The following is a 17,576-nucleotide window of genomic DNA, read 5'->3' on the forward strand; positions in this document are numbered from 1 at the left end:
CTAAATGGGTAAGGTATCACTGCATTTCTTTTGATGGGAGAACAACTAATTTTAAGTGTTAAACATTCTTGTATTCTGTTATTTTGCTTTAAAAGATTTGAAATTAAGCTCCCAAATATGATTTGCGGGCCTAGTGTTTTTCGTGGTTTGATAACACAAAGAAAAACTTTTTGACAAAAAGTTTCCAAAGTAAAAGATCAGACTTTCTTCCAGCATGAAACTTAACCTACATTATGTTCCCACAAATAATGTTTGCTGGAGCCACTAAAGTCAGGCATCACTCTGAACATAATATATATCACTGTATTCAATTAAACTTTCACAATCACTCAGATGACATTTAAATAAGTACCATTGGAGTGCATTTCTTTACGGACAAATCAGGATCAGATAATTACCTTCACAGCCTCCATCCCGATAGTGCCCCATCTCCATATTGCCCACTTCTATCTGCTCTCCAAGATTCACAAACAGAACTGTCCTGGTAGGTCCATTGCCTTTGACTGCTCTTGCCCCACTGAACTTACCTCCTCATACATTGACTCTCTCTCACTTCATTCCCCCCAACCCCTCTCCCCCCCATGTCCAATCCCTTACCATCTACATCCTGGACACCATGCATGCTCTTCATCATTTTAACAACTTCCAATTCCCTCGCCCCCACTGCCTCATCTTCACCAGGATGTCCAGTCCCTGTATACTTCCATCCCCCATCAGGAAGGCCTTAGAGCCCTCCATTTCTTTCTAGAACATTGATCCAACCAGTTGCCCTCTACTAACATTCTTCTCTGCCTGGCCGAACTTGTTCTCGCCCCAAACTACTTTGATTCCTCTCGCTTTCTAAAAATCAAAGGTGTAGCCATGGCCACTCACACGGGCCCCAGCTACACCTGCCTTTTTGTTGGCTACGTGGAGAAGTCCTTGTTCCAACACTCTTCTGGCAGCATTCCCCAACTTTTTCTCTGCTACATCGACAACCGCAATGGTGCTGCTTCCTTTACCCATGCAAAACGTGTTGATTTTATCAACTTTGCCACTAACTTCCACCCAGCCCTCAAATTCACTTGGACTATTTGTGAAATCTCTCTCCCGTTTCTGGAACTCTCTGACTCCATCTCAGGGGACAAACTATCCACTGATATTGACTATAAACCCACCGTCTCCCATAGCTGCCGAGACAACACCTCCTCCCACCTAGTCTCTTGTGAGGGTGCCATCCCTTTCTTTCAGTTTCTCCGTCTCGGCCTCAAGATGAGATATTCCATTCCAGAACATCTGAAGTGTCCTCCTTTTTCAGTAGATGTGGCTTTTCCTCTACTGTGGTTGATGGAGCCTTTGTCCATAGCTCCTCCATCTCCTTCATTTCTGCTGCTCTCACTTCCCTTCAGACAGAATAGAGGTAGAGGTCCCTTAGTCCTTACCTTTCACTCTACCAGCCTCCACATCCAGCACATCATTCTTTGTCATTTCCTCCAGCTACAGCGAGATCCCACCACCATTCACATCTTCCCGTCCCTACCCCTTTCTGCTTTCTGCAGGGACCACTCTCTCTATGACTCCCTAGTCCACCCATCCCTCCCTGTCCCCATGCACTTTCCCCTGAAACTGTAGGAGACGCCACACCTGTCCTTCTACACCTCCTCCCTGACCATCTTTCAGGGATCTAAACAGCCCTTCCAGGTGAGGCAGAGCTTCAAAGGTTGAGCGAGCTAGGGCTTTTCTCTTTGGAGTGACGGAGGATGAGAGGCGATTTGATAGAGGTGTATAAGATTATGAGAGGCATAGATAGAGTGGACAGATAGCACCTTTTTCCCATGGTGGCAATGACTAATACCAGAGGACATTCATTAAAGGTGAGTGGAAGAAAGTTTAGGGGAGATGTCAGAGGTAGGTTTTTCACACAGAGAGTGATGGGTACCTGGAATCCACTGTCGGAGGTGAAGGCTGGGAATAGAGAGAATAGGGAGAAGGAACATTGTGGGTAAGAGTAAAATATTTTCTTTTCTGTGTGTGAGTGTGAATGAATGTGTGAGTGAAACTTTAAAGTGAAAATGGGAGAAGCCCTGTCAAAAGACTGCCCCAGACCCCCTAAGGGGACCCTGGCAGTGTACATATCTTTGCATTATGGACCAGCAAGTGTTAAGTATGGGAGAGGTAAAAAAAGTAAGGAAAATGTGGGTTGGCCTGCATTTATTCTCTGGAAAAGTGGTTAATTGAATCTCACAGGAAGAGCAAGGAAAGTGTACAAAAGGTACTGGAGAAAGGGGAAAGAGAGAAAGAACAGGCCGAGGTAATGGTGTCTACCTCAGTGTTTAAAAAGAAACAACTGGTACCAGTATCAGAGGATGAAGTAGATGACTATAACCCTCTGCGCCCTTGCCTCCCTCAGCCACAGTTACAACAAGGCTCACTCCAAGTGTCACCCCCTGAGTACTCGGTGGCGCCGATGTCAGCCACTGCCCACTGCAGTCAGGGGTTCCCAATATAACCTAACAAGTTCTTTGAGGGAGTGTTTCCCCTTGCACTGTAGATTAACATTAAGATACACAGTACTGTGCAAAAGGCAGATGAGGATGTTAATGAATATGTAGAACGCATTTATTACCATATTTCAAAAGCATTCCAGAATAACCCCAGAGACGGGGATGCCTGCCTTGATAAATGTTATTGTAAATGGGTTACAACCCAGGTTAAAGGAAATGTTCACTGTTACCTGTGTGGGATGGAAAAACACTAAACTTTATCCTGAACATTTTTTGGAGCATTGTCAAAGACAGTTGCAACACCAGAGATCGAAGTCCGTTGAAGGAGACATACTTGTGTCAGTACCCTTGGCTGCCCCATGTTGGCATGCTTGGGGTTGGGGCAGTGGACGCGGTAGAGGATGGAGACATTTGCGAGGGGTTTGTTTTATTGGCGGACAGCCTGGCCATGGGCTCGAGTGTGCCCTCAGCACCAAGGCCAATTTGAAAATCAGCCCCTGCCTCCACCACCACCACCAGGTATGCAATTCTCCTTCAACGATCCATTTGATCAATGACCTCAGCTGCCACAATAGGGGTGCCACGCCCAAATTTTGCCCGTTGTAAAGTTTTCTGAGACTATTAATCCTTTGACTATAAATGGATAACAGCTTGATTTCTTGATCAATATTGGAGCCACCTATTCCATGGTCTGTGCTTCAGGTTGGCCACAGGTACCATTGAGCAATATGGCATTGTGGGACTTTCGGGACAGTCAGTCTCTTTACCTGTTTCTCGGAAGGTTACTTATCAGCTTCAGGGATACCAAGGGGAACATCAGCTTCTTAAAGCATAGAATCCTCCAGCTAATTTGTTGGGTCTGCAAGCTAGGTTGTACATTGATATGCTCCACTGAAGGGGTACAGCTTGAGGTCCCAGAGATTGTATACCCAGCTGTCTGCGCCTTGTTAGAGGAGTCAGTTCAGGTAAAACTTAAGGTTTGGTGGTGGAAGTTTACTAATGGATTTTTGTCTGCAAGGGCACTAGCCACAGTTAAGCAACTGCTACAACCTCCCGAGGCCCAAACGGTGTCAGAAAAATACCTGTACATAATATCCGAGTGACGTACGACTCTTCATTGCATATCACACTACTCAGCAGAAGGTCCAGACTGTTCGTATGAGGAAACTGTGAGGCAACTATTGCAAGATCATCACGTTAAGTTCTTCTCTCTTACTACGTTTGCTCTCTGTGGGTCCCAAAGGCATCACTGCTGCTGTGAAACTACCACTTGATGCAGAATCACACTTCCGAATGCAGCCCGATGTAAGTCCGCACGTTACCCTTTGCGTTATGCTGCCTTATTGCCAAAAAGACGGGACCAATGGTTTACCATCTTTTAAACGGGGCACCAGAGGCTAGCTGTACTAATTCAGAAGGGACTCTTTCAGTCTTTCCCCAAGGAGTTGTCTTAACATACAGTGAACCGACATCTTATCCCACCAAATTTGAACACCATGTCTTGGATCCTTTTTCAAAATTGCAGAATGATGAGATCACAGATCGTTTGCTCAATGGGATACCGGAGACATTATGAGCGAAAGGAAGTAATGATGTGGGATGAGTAATGAAGGTGCGATTAGATCCGGCTAAACCACCACTGCAGAGACCTCAGTATCCCCTGAACCCAGAGGCTGAGAAAGGTATCAAGCCAGTTTTGGAAGACTTCTTACTCCAGGGTATTATCATGCTGATGGTGAGTCCCTGTAATACTCCGATATTACCAGTAAGGAAGCCAGGGAAGGACACGTGGCTCTTTGTTCAAGACTTAAGAGCTATTACAGAGTCCATGATACCAGCTTACCCGATAGTTTCCAATCCAGCTACAATTCTTAGTTGCATTCCAGCCAATACCACATATTTTACCATTGATTTATGTGGAGCATTACTTTCCATCCTGATCCACCCAGACTCCCAATATTTGTTTGCATTCACCTACCAGGGCAAACAGTATACCTGGATCAGTCTCCTACAGGGATATACCCAGGGCCCTACCATATTCTCTCAGGCTTTGCAGAAGGACTTGGCAGATGTAACCTTCCCATCGGGGTCCACATTAATTCAGTACGTGGATGATCTGCTTTTATGTTCACCAGGTCGTGAAGCGTCTGAGCCAGATTCAGTGGTCCTTTTATGTGCTCTGGCTGATAAGGGCCATAAATCATCGAAAGAGAAATTTCAGTTGTGCCAAAGCTCAGTACATTATTTGGGTTATGTCTTAAGTGGGTCCTGTCACCTGCTTTCAGAGCTAAGGGGAGTGCTGTCACCATGTTGCTGAAACCGACTGTTAAGAAGGATCCTGTCCACTTCCTAGGTATGACTGGGTACTGACGACAGTGGATCCCTAATTACGCCAAACTCAGCCGTCCTCTTCATGGCCTTGCGCTATCCACTGCTCTGGAGCAGCTGGAGTGGTCAAATGAAGCCGACAATTCTTTTTTCAGCTCTCAAGGCAGCCCTCATGTCTGTTCCAGCCTTGGGACTCCCAGACTACTATAAGCCCTTCCATCTGTTTGTTCATGAAACAAGAGGCTTTTCTCAAGCAGTGCTCATGCGGCAACACGGCGGCACCTTCCACCCAGTGACTTATTACAGCACACGCCTGAACCCTTGCCCGATCCCTCAATTACTATCGTCCGATGCGCGATGTTAAATCCTGCTACACTGCTGCTGACTGATGATGACGGAGAACCACATGAGTGTTATGTGGTAACCCAGGCCGCCACCCAACCTTCAGGATACTCCTTTACAAGATCCCAACCTGGTCTTCTTCGTTAATGCTCCTCTACCCGACCAATAACTGGAGACATTCTTCGTGGATATGCTGTATGTTCACCCTATTCAACTGTTGAGTTGGCTGGTCTTCCATCCAACTGCTCTGTGCAGGCCGCTGAACTCTTTGCCTTGACAAGCACCTGCGTCCTTGCTGCTGGCACTATGATAAACATTTATACAGTCTCTCATTATGCCTTTGGAGTGGCACAAAATTTTGGACAATTATAGAAACTACGCGAGTTCCTTTCCTCTTCAGGGGCCCCAGTACGGCACGGTGAATTAATCCCTAATCTCCTTTCTGCTATTCAATTGCCTTCTGCGATTGCTGTTATTAAATGTAAGGCTCACACTGACGGAATTGATGAAATATCCAAAGGAAATAAATGGTCTGACTTCACCACCAAGGCAGCAGTAGCAGATTCTTGTGGGCACATGGTACCCCAATGTGTTCAGGCTGCCAACCCCTTCCCAAGCTCTATCGACAAACTCGTACATTTGCAGCGTGTTGCACCAGAGACTGGAAGGACACTATGGATGAAGGCATACTGTGCGCAAGATTCTCAAGGCCTATGGTGTCACCCCAATGGCTACCCCATCATGATTTGACACATGTGGGAAGGTGGGGGGATGGCGGCCATGATCGAGGACAAGTGGTACGCACCAGGATTTCTGGTCAGAGCAGGGAAAGTGGCAGCAAACTGTATGATTTGCCAAAAGCACAATCCGGGAAAGACACCCCTGGTGTCTGTCGTCGCTGCACTCCTCCCCCTGTGGGCCCTTTATGCACCTCCAGATGAACTTTATACAGTTGCCTAAATGTATGGGTTATAACCATGTACTTGTTATTGTGTGTTTGTTTTCCAGATAGGTAGAAGCCTACCCAACTTGTGGAAGATAAGATTTCTTTATTAGTCACATGTACATCGAAACACACAGTGAAATACATCTTTGTGTAGAATGTGCTTGGGGCAGCCCGCAAATGTTGCCATGCTTCCAGCACCAACATAGCATGCCCACAACTTCCTAACCCATATGTCTTTGGAATGTGGGAGGAAACTGGAGCACCCGGAGGAAACCTAGGCAGACACGGGGAGAACGTACAAACTCCTTACAGAGCAGCCGGATTTGAACCCGGGTTGCTGGTGCTGTAATAGCGTTACGCTAACCGCTACACTACCGTGCCTGCCCATGAAGTGATGTGGTAACTGTTGTTAAACTTTTATAATGAGAATTTATTCCTAGGTTTGGAATTCCTGAAAAGATTTCAAGTGACAACAGACCACATTTTACAGGCAAGGTGGTACTGGAATTGATGAGGGCTCTACAGTGTAAACATCACTTCACTTGCCCATACCACCCACAGTTGACTGGAGTGGTTGAGCGACAGAATGGAATCCTGAAAAACAGATAGGCAGGCACAAGATTGGTGGTATTGGGAAGCAAGGATGGGACATTGGACTGCATTCTGAAGGAAAGATGTATACTATCTCCCAGTGTGTAGGCACCAGCTTTGATGGGTGTTAATTGCCTTCGTATGACAGGACCCTAGCACCAGCCTCTCTAACCCTGATGGGGCGAAGGAGAGACGAAGAATGTACCTGCTAGTGGGAAGGTACTATCCAGGTGGGAAATGGCGCATGTAGATTCAATAATACACAACTACTACACCACCCCTGATCTTTAACGGGACATACCGGGTGTGTGGCACCAAGGCATACCCATGGTTGCCTACGGGATGGAAAGGCTGTGGCTATTTGGCCTATGTAATACCACATATGTACCACTCACGGTTGCTGTCTCCGCATCCAGCTGTGCAGGGCCGCCAAAGAGCCATCACAGAGGCTGGACGCTTCTGGATAATAGCAGCCCCATTCTGTGGCGCTGCAAGACTAGCCTGTGAAAATGTCAATATGGCTTCTGCCATGGGAAGATTTGCCAACGAGACGGCCTGAGCGTTACATGACACAAGTCAGGCCATTAAGGACATAATGGCTGAGATGGTAGCGGTGCGTACTGTGGCACTTCAAAACCGGTTGGCGTTAGACTCCCTGCTGGCCAAGGAAGGTGGTACTTGCACCATTATTGGTCGGGAGTGTTGCACATACATCCCCGATTCATCTGAAAACATCACTGATTTGGCCGCACACATCCAGAAGGAGGTTGATAAGGTCAGAAGGATTGGGCAGGAGTTACACAGGACTCCTTCTGTGATCTGGGGCCCTTTAACTATCTCCATTCCCTGTTGGGAGGTTGGGGCAGCTCCATTATACAATGGATACTAGATGCCATCTTCCTGCTGGTGGTGATAATTCGTTTTGATCTCCTGCCTGAGATGACTCTGTGGGATGATGGCCCACAAAGCAGCCGCCTCCATAATCCAACAGCCAACTGCCCCTGATGGAACCATCACGGAGTTTCAGAGGCTCTGAGCTATTGAAATTCAGCAAGATTTGTGTTGTCCTTTACAGGACAAAGGTTGGGGTGGGGGGAGTGTGGAAGCTATGGCAAAGCAAGGGTTAAGATAATGTGCAGGCAGAGATAGTTTGCAGACAGTGTGCAATCAACCGAGGTGAGAAAAGTCCTTGAGAGCATAGGTCCCCTTTGCACAGCCTAGGACCTGAGGCCATCTGGCATACCAAGACAAGATTAGGATGCAAACGAAGAATGCAAGGCACACACTAACTATTGGACAATTACTTTACTAATTCTGTTATTATTGGCTATTAACTTGTAGTTTCTATTGGTTAATAACACCTTTATTAATGGAACATGATTGGTATTTTATGTATGCAAATGAAGGATTCTAAGGTGACCAAATATTTCAATTGGTCAACATCTGCTTAAAAGGTCAACTCTTTGTTTAACCTTTAGAATAGTTTGGTGACAGGGGTTGGACTGCTCCCCTCCTTGTGCACAAGTAAAATGAAGTGTGATTGAGAAATGAGTGCAAGTTGTCAGAGTACAATTGATATTGGTGATGACAATACAATAGGGACATTTAAAAGACTCTTAGATAGGCACATGGATGTAAGAAAAATGGAGTGTTATGGGCTGTGTAGAGGGAAGGGTTGGATCGATCGTAGATGAGGTTAGCACAACATTATGGGTCGGAGGGCCTGTACTGTGCTTTACAGTTCTATGTTCATCTCCTCCAACCTTGTCTACTGTGGTCAGTGCCCTTGCTGTGGCCTCCTCTACCAAGCACAGACTGGACAACTGTTTTGTAGAACCCCTGTGCTCTATCTGCAATGGCCATCCTGAGTTCCCAGGTACAAGCCATTCCAACTTCCCTCCCCATTCCCACAGCCTCCTCCACCTCCAGGACAAGGCCAGCACAAGCTAGAAAAACAGCACCTCACATTCCACCTGATGGCATGAATATTGAATTCTCCAACTTTGGATAACCCGCTCCCCCTCTGTTCCTTTCTCTCTCCTCCTGATCCAGCCAGGTCCTCTCACACACCCCTCCTTTCCAACTCCTACTCCCCCCCCCCCCCCCCCCCGGCATCAGTTTTCCAGTTTCTTTCCCCTCCTCCTCCACCTGGTCTGTTTATTACCAACACACTCCACCCCCTATCCCCTCCCCTTCCCCCACTGGTTCTCCTTTTGCCTTTTACCTCTTATCTGGTTCCACTTACCCTTTCTTATCAGATTCCATTATCTGCAGCCCTTTATTGTCCCCACTATCACCTCTATTGCTGTCTACACCCCTCCCTACCCCATCTGGCTCCATCTGTCCATCAATCCCTCCTCATCTGGATTCTTCTATTGCTTGCCAGATCCTGTCTCACCTGTCCCCCTCACCTTTTTATACTTTTTTATCCCCTTTACACTATCAGTCCTGACACAATTATCCCTTTTCCTCCACAAATGCTGCTCGACCCACTGAATCCTTAAGCAGTTTGTTTTTTTGCTCCAGATCCCAGCATCTGCAGTCTCTTGCATCTTCTGTCTCTCAGGTAATTACTTTTCTTATTTGTTATAAGTTAACATTTTCACTAAGTATGGAAAAAGTGGTTAGTTCTATCTGACTGTGCTTCTTTTATTGTTGGACTTAACAATATGGGAATAATATGATGGAAAGATTTTCCCTATTTCAATACAAAAATGATGTCTTGTGTGTAATCTTATTACTGTTGTAACACATTGATTTCGGAGATAGTGTGCAATTTCAGCTGCTACAAAGCAGTCAAGATTCTATATAACTGAGGGGATCTCTGCCCAAAACAATGAGACTAATTTAAATTCATATCCTTGAATTCTATATCATATACTTCTCCCTGTAGACCAAGAATAAAAAATATCAATTTCAATTAACAGACTATATGTAGAATAAATAAAATAATCAGGACATATAATGAAGCATACCTAAATTAACTTTTCTTTAATATTTTCTATTAATCATCATTCCCTGGAGTCAATTTTGGCTTTTCAATGACTGACCTACATAATACATTGGCCAGCTATTTCTCCCAGCACTGGGGAAGGGCTCCACTGCATTGAGGTCATCTCATTTAAACTTACCTGATCAGCTAAGAATGCCAAACAGGTAGTATTAGGAAATCAGTTTTCTTGGGATAAAGGCTGGCTGTACATTTCAGAGTGAGACTTTGGCCATACAGGGATGTACTTCTGTTCAAATTCCAACTAGTGGGGGGTTGGGGGGATTGGGAAGTGGTGGGGATGTGTAAGACTTGGTTCTATTTCTATTTTTAAAGGTCAATTAATATAATTGTATTTATTTCCAGGAATACCCTGGGCTATATTTGTCTATTAAATTTATTTTTTTACTTAGCACTAATGAAGCTAATATTGCCCAAAGTTAAATTTTCATTGTTTATCACCATCAAAAATATCTGAAGCTTCCATATGAAATTCATACAAGTTATTGCCTTTTATGCAATGTAATATATAACACATGGTTTTCTTGCAATAAAATAAGGATTAGGTGCATGACTTTTAATCTGGATATTCATTTTCCATTTTATGTATTAATATTAATCTTGAATGAGAATCCATGTCAATTAAAATACATAATGCAGCAGTGTCTTATATTGTTGGGATAATGAAAAGCAAATTCAATTGTCAGTCTTTTATTCCTGACATCTGTTCACCTTAAACTGTTTTCCAGGGACTTTTCTGTTCACCATCTCTAGTTGACCCTGTATTCCCTGTATTTTCCAAGACCAGGCTGACAGTGAGGCTGACACTATAGTGCAGTTGGCAACCAATGATGATGGGCAGTACACCTCACTATAGTGCAGTTATTTATATACATACATATATAATGTGCTGAGTCAGTCTGTGTAAAGCCCTTGAATAAACTATGCATAACTTATTTGAATTCCTTATCTCAATCTGTACAGGATGCGATGGGAACACAAGAGACTTTCCTCTTAATCTGCCCAGTCCTCCTATGCCCATCCCAACCCTCTTGTGCCTTATTTCTTTCCCCTCCTCTGCCCACTCCATCTTCCCATCACCCACATACTCCTTCCACTATCCCCTCACCCTAACCATTCCCATCTGCCAACTCTGCCTCCCCGATTTGGCTCCAAGCTCCACCTTCCTTTTCTATCCATCATCTGCAACCCTTTGTTGCCTCCACCTATCACCTCACAGCCTCTGTCACTATTTCCACCATTCCTGCCTCCATCTGCCTACCACCCTTCTCCTCATCTGGATCCACCTATTGCTTGCCACCTTTTGCTCCATCACCCTTCCCTTCACCCTTTTATATCTCTGCCCTGTCTTTCAGTCCAGATGAAGGGCCTTAACCTGAAATATTGACTGTTCCTTTCCCTCTACTGAACACACATAGGTACAGGAGTCTGAAGACCCATACTCAACATTTTAGGAACAGCTTCTTCCCTTCCTCCATCAGATTTCTGAATGGTCTGTGAACCCATGAGCACTACTTCATTGTTCCTCTTTTGCACTATTTACTTTTGTAACTTGTAGTAATTTTTATGTCTTACACTGTACTGCTGCCGGAAAACAACAAATTTCATGATATATGTCAGTGTTAATAAACCTGATTCTGATTCTTTTACATTGACAGTGAGAATTGGGTGGGCACAGATCACAGCCATTCAAAGTAGTGAAGTTTGTATGAGGATGTCAAGTGACTACATGATTGTGTTGGTTGTTAAAGTCTGTGAAACTCGAGATTAATTGCAGCAAGTATGGAGTGCAGACTTGACATAAAGGAAAAAAGGTACATGTGAAAAATTATGAAATAACAAGTCTAGTAACCACTGAAGTTGAAGTGAGTACATAATTGCAATCTAGTCCCAGACCAGTTGCATTGGAAACCTTGACATTTACCACAAAGAGCAGCAGCCCTTCCATTCCCACATTGAACAGATGGAGATTTCTTTTCGGCTGAATGACTCTGTCAAAGTAAAGGGTGAAGTCAAAAATACTTAGAATAACTCTGTACATGAGCACAAGAAGGTGATAAATAGGACCATATAATTATACAATATTACCAAACAATCATTGTCCCATTTAACAAAGTAACAGAAGCTGCAAAATCGTTTCAATTCAGTGCCATCAGACGATGTGGAGAGTTAGAAATCTTGAGCCCATAATCAAACGTTAGAAGTGATTAGATCTTAAATCTAAAAAAAATCTTTGTGCCATTGAAACCTTGATGCATTCTTGCATCATGTGAGTAGCTGATCACATTCAGTCAGAGCTCCTAATATGTTAGACCAAATATTTCAACAGGCATGTAAGGTACCTACATCCTTTGTGTAGAAATTTCAGCTGGTATAAAATGTTAGGTTAAATGTAATATTTGGATTAATGACATTAGCTTCGAAATTGAGATCTAGTGGGAAACTTTGCTATCACTGAAATGGGAATCATTTAGCATAATCGTGTCAGTAAGTTGTTATAACTGTGGGAAGCAGAAGCACATGGCCTTCATTTATAGGGTTAAACAGTATAGCAAACCAAAGTAGTGGCAAACTGAACAATATTTTAGCAGAAGGGAAGTGATTACAGAAGAAAACCATGGAAGAGAGTTTACATAACACTGAACAATAATGATGTGGATTTTAAATAGCATATATGTCACCAGCGGTGATTAAAATGTGATTTCAAAATTAAAGATTAATAGACAAGGTATGAATATTGATGAGCCACCAGCCATTCAGACAATTCAGCAAACTGTAATCAGTTTAGTGGTTAGTAGGTTTGCGGATGATACAAAGGTTGGAGGTGTTGTGGATAGTATGGAGGGCTGTCAGAGGTTACAGTGGGACATAGATAGGATGCAAAGCTGGGCTGAGAAGTGGCAGGTAGAGTTCAACCCAGATAAGTGTGAAGTGGTTCATTTTGGTAGGTCAAATATGATGGCAGAGTATAGTATTAATGGAAGGACTCTTGGCAGTGTTGAGGATCAGAGGGATCTTGGGGTCCGAATCCATAGGACACTCAAAGCAGCTGCACAGATTGACTCTGTGGTTAAGAAGGCATATGATGTATTGTCCTTCATCAATCATGGAATTGAATTTAGGAGCCAAGAGGTATTGTTGCAGCTATATAGGACCCTGGTCAGACCCCACTTGGAATACTGTGCTCAGTTCTGGTCACCTCACTACAGGAAGGATGTGGAAGCCATAGAAAGGGTGCAGAGGAGATTTACAAGGAGGCTGCCTGGATTGCAGAGCATGCCTTATGAAAGCAGGTTGAGGGAACTTGGCCTTTTCTCCTTGGAGTGACGGAGGATGAGGGGGGGACCTGATAGTGGTATATAAGATGATGAGAGGCATTGATTGGGTAGATAGTCAGAGGCTTTTTCCCTGGGCTGAAATTGTTGCCACAAGAGGACATAGGTTTAAGGTGCTGGGGAGTAGGTATAGAGGAGATGTCAAGGGTAAGTTTTTTACTCAGAGAGAGGTGAGTGAGTGGAATGGGCTACCAGCAATGGTGGAGGAGGCGGATACGATAGGGTCTTTTAAGAGACTTTTGGATAGGTACATGGAGCTGAGAAAAATAGAGGGCTATGGTTAAGCCTAGTAATGTCTAAGGTAGGGACATGTTCAGCACAGCTTTGTGGGCTGAAGGGCCTGAATTGTGCTGTAGGTTTTCTATGTTTCTAATCACAAGGAGCTGTACTGGTACACCAAGCTAGCATATACAGTAAAGTCAATGCCCAAAAGATTCTAAGTAACTATGTGGAAGGGATATATATTTTGAGAAGGTGCTATTAACTATAAGCATTTTCAAATTAAGAACATATTCTGGTGAAATCCCAAGGTGGCTGAATACGTGAATGGACCAATTCATCTGTGGAGACACTGGCTCAAGGAGTCGATGATGGATCAGATATTTTGTGTTAAAAGATACTTCTGAAAGAAATGATGTGTTTAAAGATTCACACACTGGGATTAAAGGAGACCATGTTTACCTGTATTAAACCAAATGTCAAACTGAACCACAAAGAGCCTGAACCCATACCGTATGCATGGTAAAAGAAGACCTAGACAAAAAGAGTGACATAAGCTATTGGTGAAAGTGTCAGAGAGAATGGGCAACACACACCATGGTAGTGCCTTAGGTAAATAAGACTGCCTGGCTCTGCAGAGAAATAAGGTTACCTTAACAGAGTGGTGGATGCTTAATTCACTTCTTAGTTCACTAAATTGGATGTTCAGCTTAATATTAGATGAAGAAAGCCCAAAGTACTTGACAATTAACACCCACAAGGAGTTGTACTCATACACTAGGTGAGTGCATACGGTAGAATCAGTACCCAAAATACTCCAAGTGACTGTGGATCAGATGCTGTAGAGGATGCATTAGATTGTTTGTATAATTAGGATGACATCCTAATTGCAACAGCCATGCAGGGGGAACACCTTTGCATATAGAACCATAGAACAATACAGCACAATACAGGCCCTTCGGCCCACCATGTTGTGCCGACTTTCAAACCACACTTAAGACTATCTAACCCCTTCCTCCCACATATCCCTCTATCTTAAATTCCTGCATATGCTTATCTAACAATCTCTTGAACTTGACCAATGTATCAACCTCCACCACCACCCCAGGCAGCGCATTCCATGCACCAACCACTCTCTGGGTGAAAAACCTCCCTCTGACCTCTCCCTTGAACTTCCCACCCATTACCTTAAAGCCATGCCCTCTTGTATTGAGCATTGGTGCCCTGGGAAAGAGGCGCTGGCTGTCCACTTTATCTATTCCTCTTAATATTTTGTATACCTCTATCACGTCTCCCCTCATCCTCCTTCTCTCCAATGAGTAAAGCCCTAGCTCCTTTAGTCTCTCCTCATAATCCATACTCTCTAATCCAAGCAGCATCCTGGTAAATCTCCTCTGCACCCTTTCCAACGCCTCCACATCCTTCCTATAATGAGGCGACCAGAACTGAGAAAGTATTCAGAAGGTCCAGCACACTTTTAAGCTAAGAAAGAAGGCAAATGTGCCTTTGTACAGAGGAAATGATCTATTTAGGTCATTAAGTAGGCCATCAGAGCCAATCACCATGAAAACGTTCTGACCTCTGGTCTTCTCTAGGTATGATCTGATATTACGCGAGATTTCTATCCAGTTTTGGCAGTGCATTGACTCCAGTTCATCATTGTTAAAGAAATGCAAACCATAATGCTAGGTAAAGACCAGAAGGTGAGGGAATTATCAAATATTCCCATCTACAACTATTACAGCTGAGATCTGCAGCCGCAGAGATTGCTGTAAGTAACTTTGTTTCAACTCATTTAAGTGAACCAGCGATCTTAAGACCTGGCAGACTCGGGAATACAGACCACCCAGGGAGTGAGTGCAGCAGCTGGGCGCTCAGGGGAGGTTTTCATTGTCTCAGAAAATGTGGCTGCCAGGGAGGACTCCAGGTAAAACTGAAGTGCAGGCCCTAAGGAACCCCCACCATCTTGGCTAATGTACAGTCTCTGGAAAATAAAATTGTGGACCTCAGAGCAAGAGTGCAGTACCAGAGGCACGGCTCACTCTGGACACAGTGCTCCAGCCTGAAGGCTTCACCATCCACTGCATGGACCAGATGGCAGCATCAGATAAAGACAGAGGCAGCGGCATCTGCTTCATGATTAACTCTCCGTGGTGCACAGACGTGGCGGTTCTGTCTCAGTCCTGTTCCTCCAAACTAGAACACCTGGCAGTCAAACATCGGCCATTCTACCTGCTGCGGGAGTTCTCCGCAGTCATCCTGGTAGCGGTGTACATTCCACCCATGGCAAATGTCAAGCTGGCACTGGAGGAGCTGGGCACCATGATCAACAATCACGAGACAGCACACCCCGATTCCTTCCCGATCATCACGGGGGACTTCAACCAGGCTAACTTGAAGAAGTCTCTGACCAACTACCACCAACATGTTACCTGCAGAACCAGAGGAGCCAACACACTCGACCACTGTTACACCACCATCAAGGACACTTAACGTGCCATCCCACACCCGCACTTTGGCAAGTCCGATCACCTGGCTGTACTTCTACACCTAGCGTATAGGCAGAGACTGAGGACCGCAACACCAGTGGTGAGCACCGCGTAGGTATGGTCAAGGGAGGTAGAGGAGCGTTTACAGGACTGCTTTGAATCGGTGGACTGGACCATATTCAGGGATTCATCTTCGGATCTGAAAGAATATGTCACGGCCATCACCGACTTCATCAAGACCTGCATGGATGAGTGTGTATCCCTCAAGAACATACAGAGTTTTCCCAATCCAGAAGCCCTGGATGAACCAGGAGATTCGCAGTCTGCTGAGGGCTAGACCTGTGGTGTTCAAGACTGGCGATCCAGAACCCTACAAGAAGTCCAGGTACAACCTACGGAAGGCCATCATGAGAGCAAAAAGGCAATTCTGATTGAAGCTAGAGACACAATTGGATGCACGGCAGATGTGGCAGGGTTTGCGTGCCATTACTTGCTGTAATGTGAAACCTAACAGCATAAATGGCAGCAATGCTTCACTCCCTGACGAGCTTAACATCTTTTATACATGCTTTGAAAGAGAGAATAACACCACACCTGTGCGAATCCCCACAGCATCCGGTGACCCTGTGATCTCTGTCTCAGAGACTGATACCTGAACATCCTTCAAGAGGGCGAACCCTCGCAAGGCATCAGGCCCCGACAGTGTACCTGGTTGGGTACTGAAAACCTGTGCTGACCAACTGGCCAGAGTGTCCAAGAACATCTTCAACCTTTCACTGCTGCAATCTAACTTTCCCACCTGCTTCAAAAGGGTAGCAATCATTCCGGTGTCCAAGAAGCTGCCTCAATGGCTATCGCCTGGTAGCACTCACACCTACTGTGATGAGGTTGGTTATGGCTGGAATTAATTCCAGTCAGAACAAGGAGCTGGACCCGCTGCAATTTGCCTAACGCCACAACAGGCCTACAGCAGATGCAACCTCACCGGCTTTCTGCTTTGGAGCATCAAAACAACCGCAAGACATATGTCAGGCTGCTGTTTATTGATTACAGCTTGACATTCAACACCATTACTCCCTCAGTACTAATAACCAACTTTCAAAACCTGGGCCTCTGTACCTCCATCTGCAACTGGATCCTCAACTTTCTTATCAGGAGACCACAGTCAGTGTGGATCGGTATTAAAATCTTCTCCTTGTTGACGATCAACACAGGCGCACCTCAAGGATGCATGTTTAGCCCCCTGCTCTACTCTCTCTACACTCATGACTGTGTGGCTAAGCACAGCTCAAACGCCATCTATAAATTCAGAGGTTACACCACTGTTGTTGCCAGAATCTCAGACGGCGATGAGGAGGCGTACAGGAGTGAGATAGATTGGCTGGTTGAGTGGTGTTGCAACAACAACCTCGCACTCAACATCAGTGAGATCAAGGATCTGATTGTGGCTTCAAGTTCCTGGGCATCAACATCTTGGAGGATCTATCCTGGGTCTAACATGTTGATGTAATCACGAAGAAGGCACACCAGCGGCTCTACTTCATTAGGAGTTTGAGGAGATTTAGTGTGTCACCAAAGACTGTTACAAATTTCTATAGATTTGAGTAACTTTTTTTTTAGTTTTCTTCAGTTGGAGAGCATTCAGACTGGTTGCATCACAGCTTGGTATGAAGCCTCAAATGCACAGGTTCGCAAGAGGCTTCAGAGGGTTATAGATTCAGTCAGCTCCATCATGGGCACAACCCTTCCCACCATCGAGGACATTAAGAGGTGGTGCCTCAAGAAGGCGGTATCCATTATTAAGGACGCTCACCATCTGGGACATGCCCTCGT

Source organism: Pristis pectinata, chromosome 6 (genome assembly GCF_009764475.1).
Source record: "Pristis pectinata isolate sPriPec2 chromosome 6, sPriPec2.1.pri, whole genome shotgun sequence".
NCBI lineage: Eukaryota > Metazoa > Chordata > Chondrichthyes > Rhinopristiformes > Pristidae > Pristis > Pristis pectinata.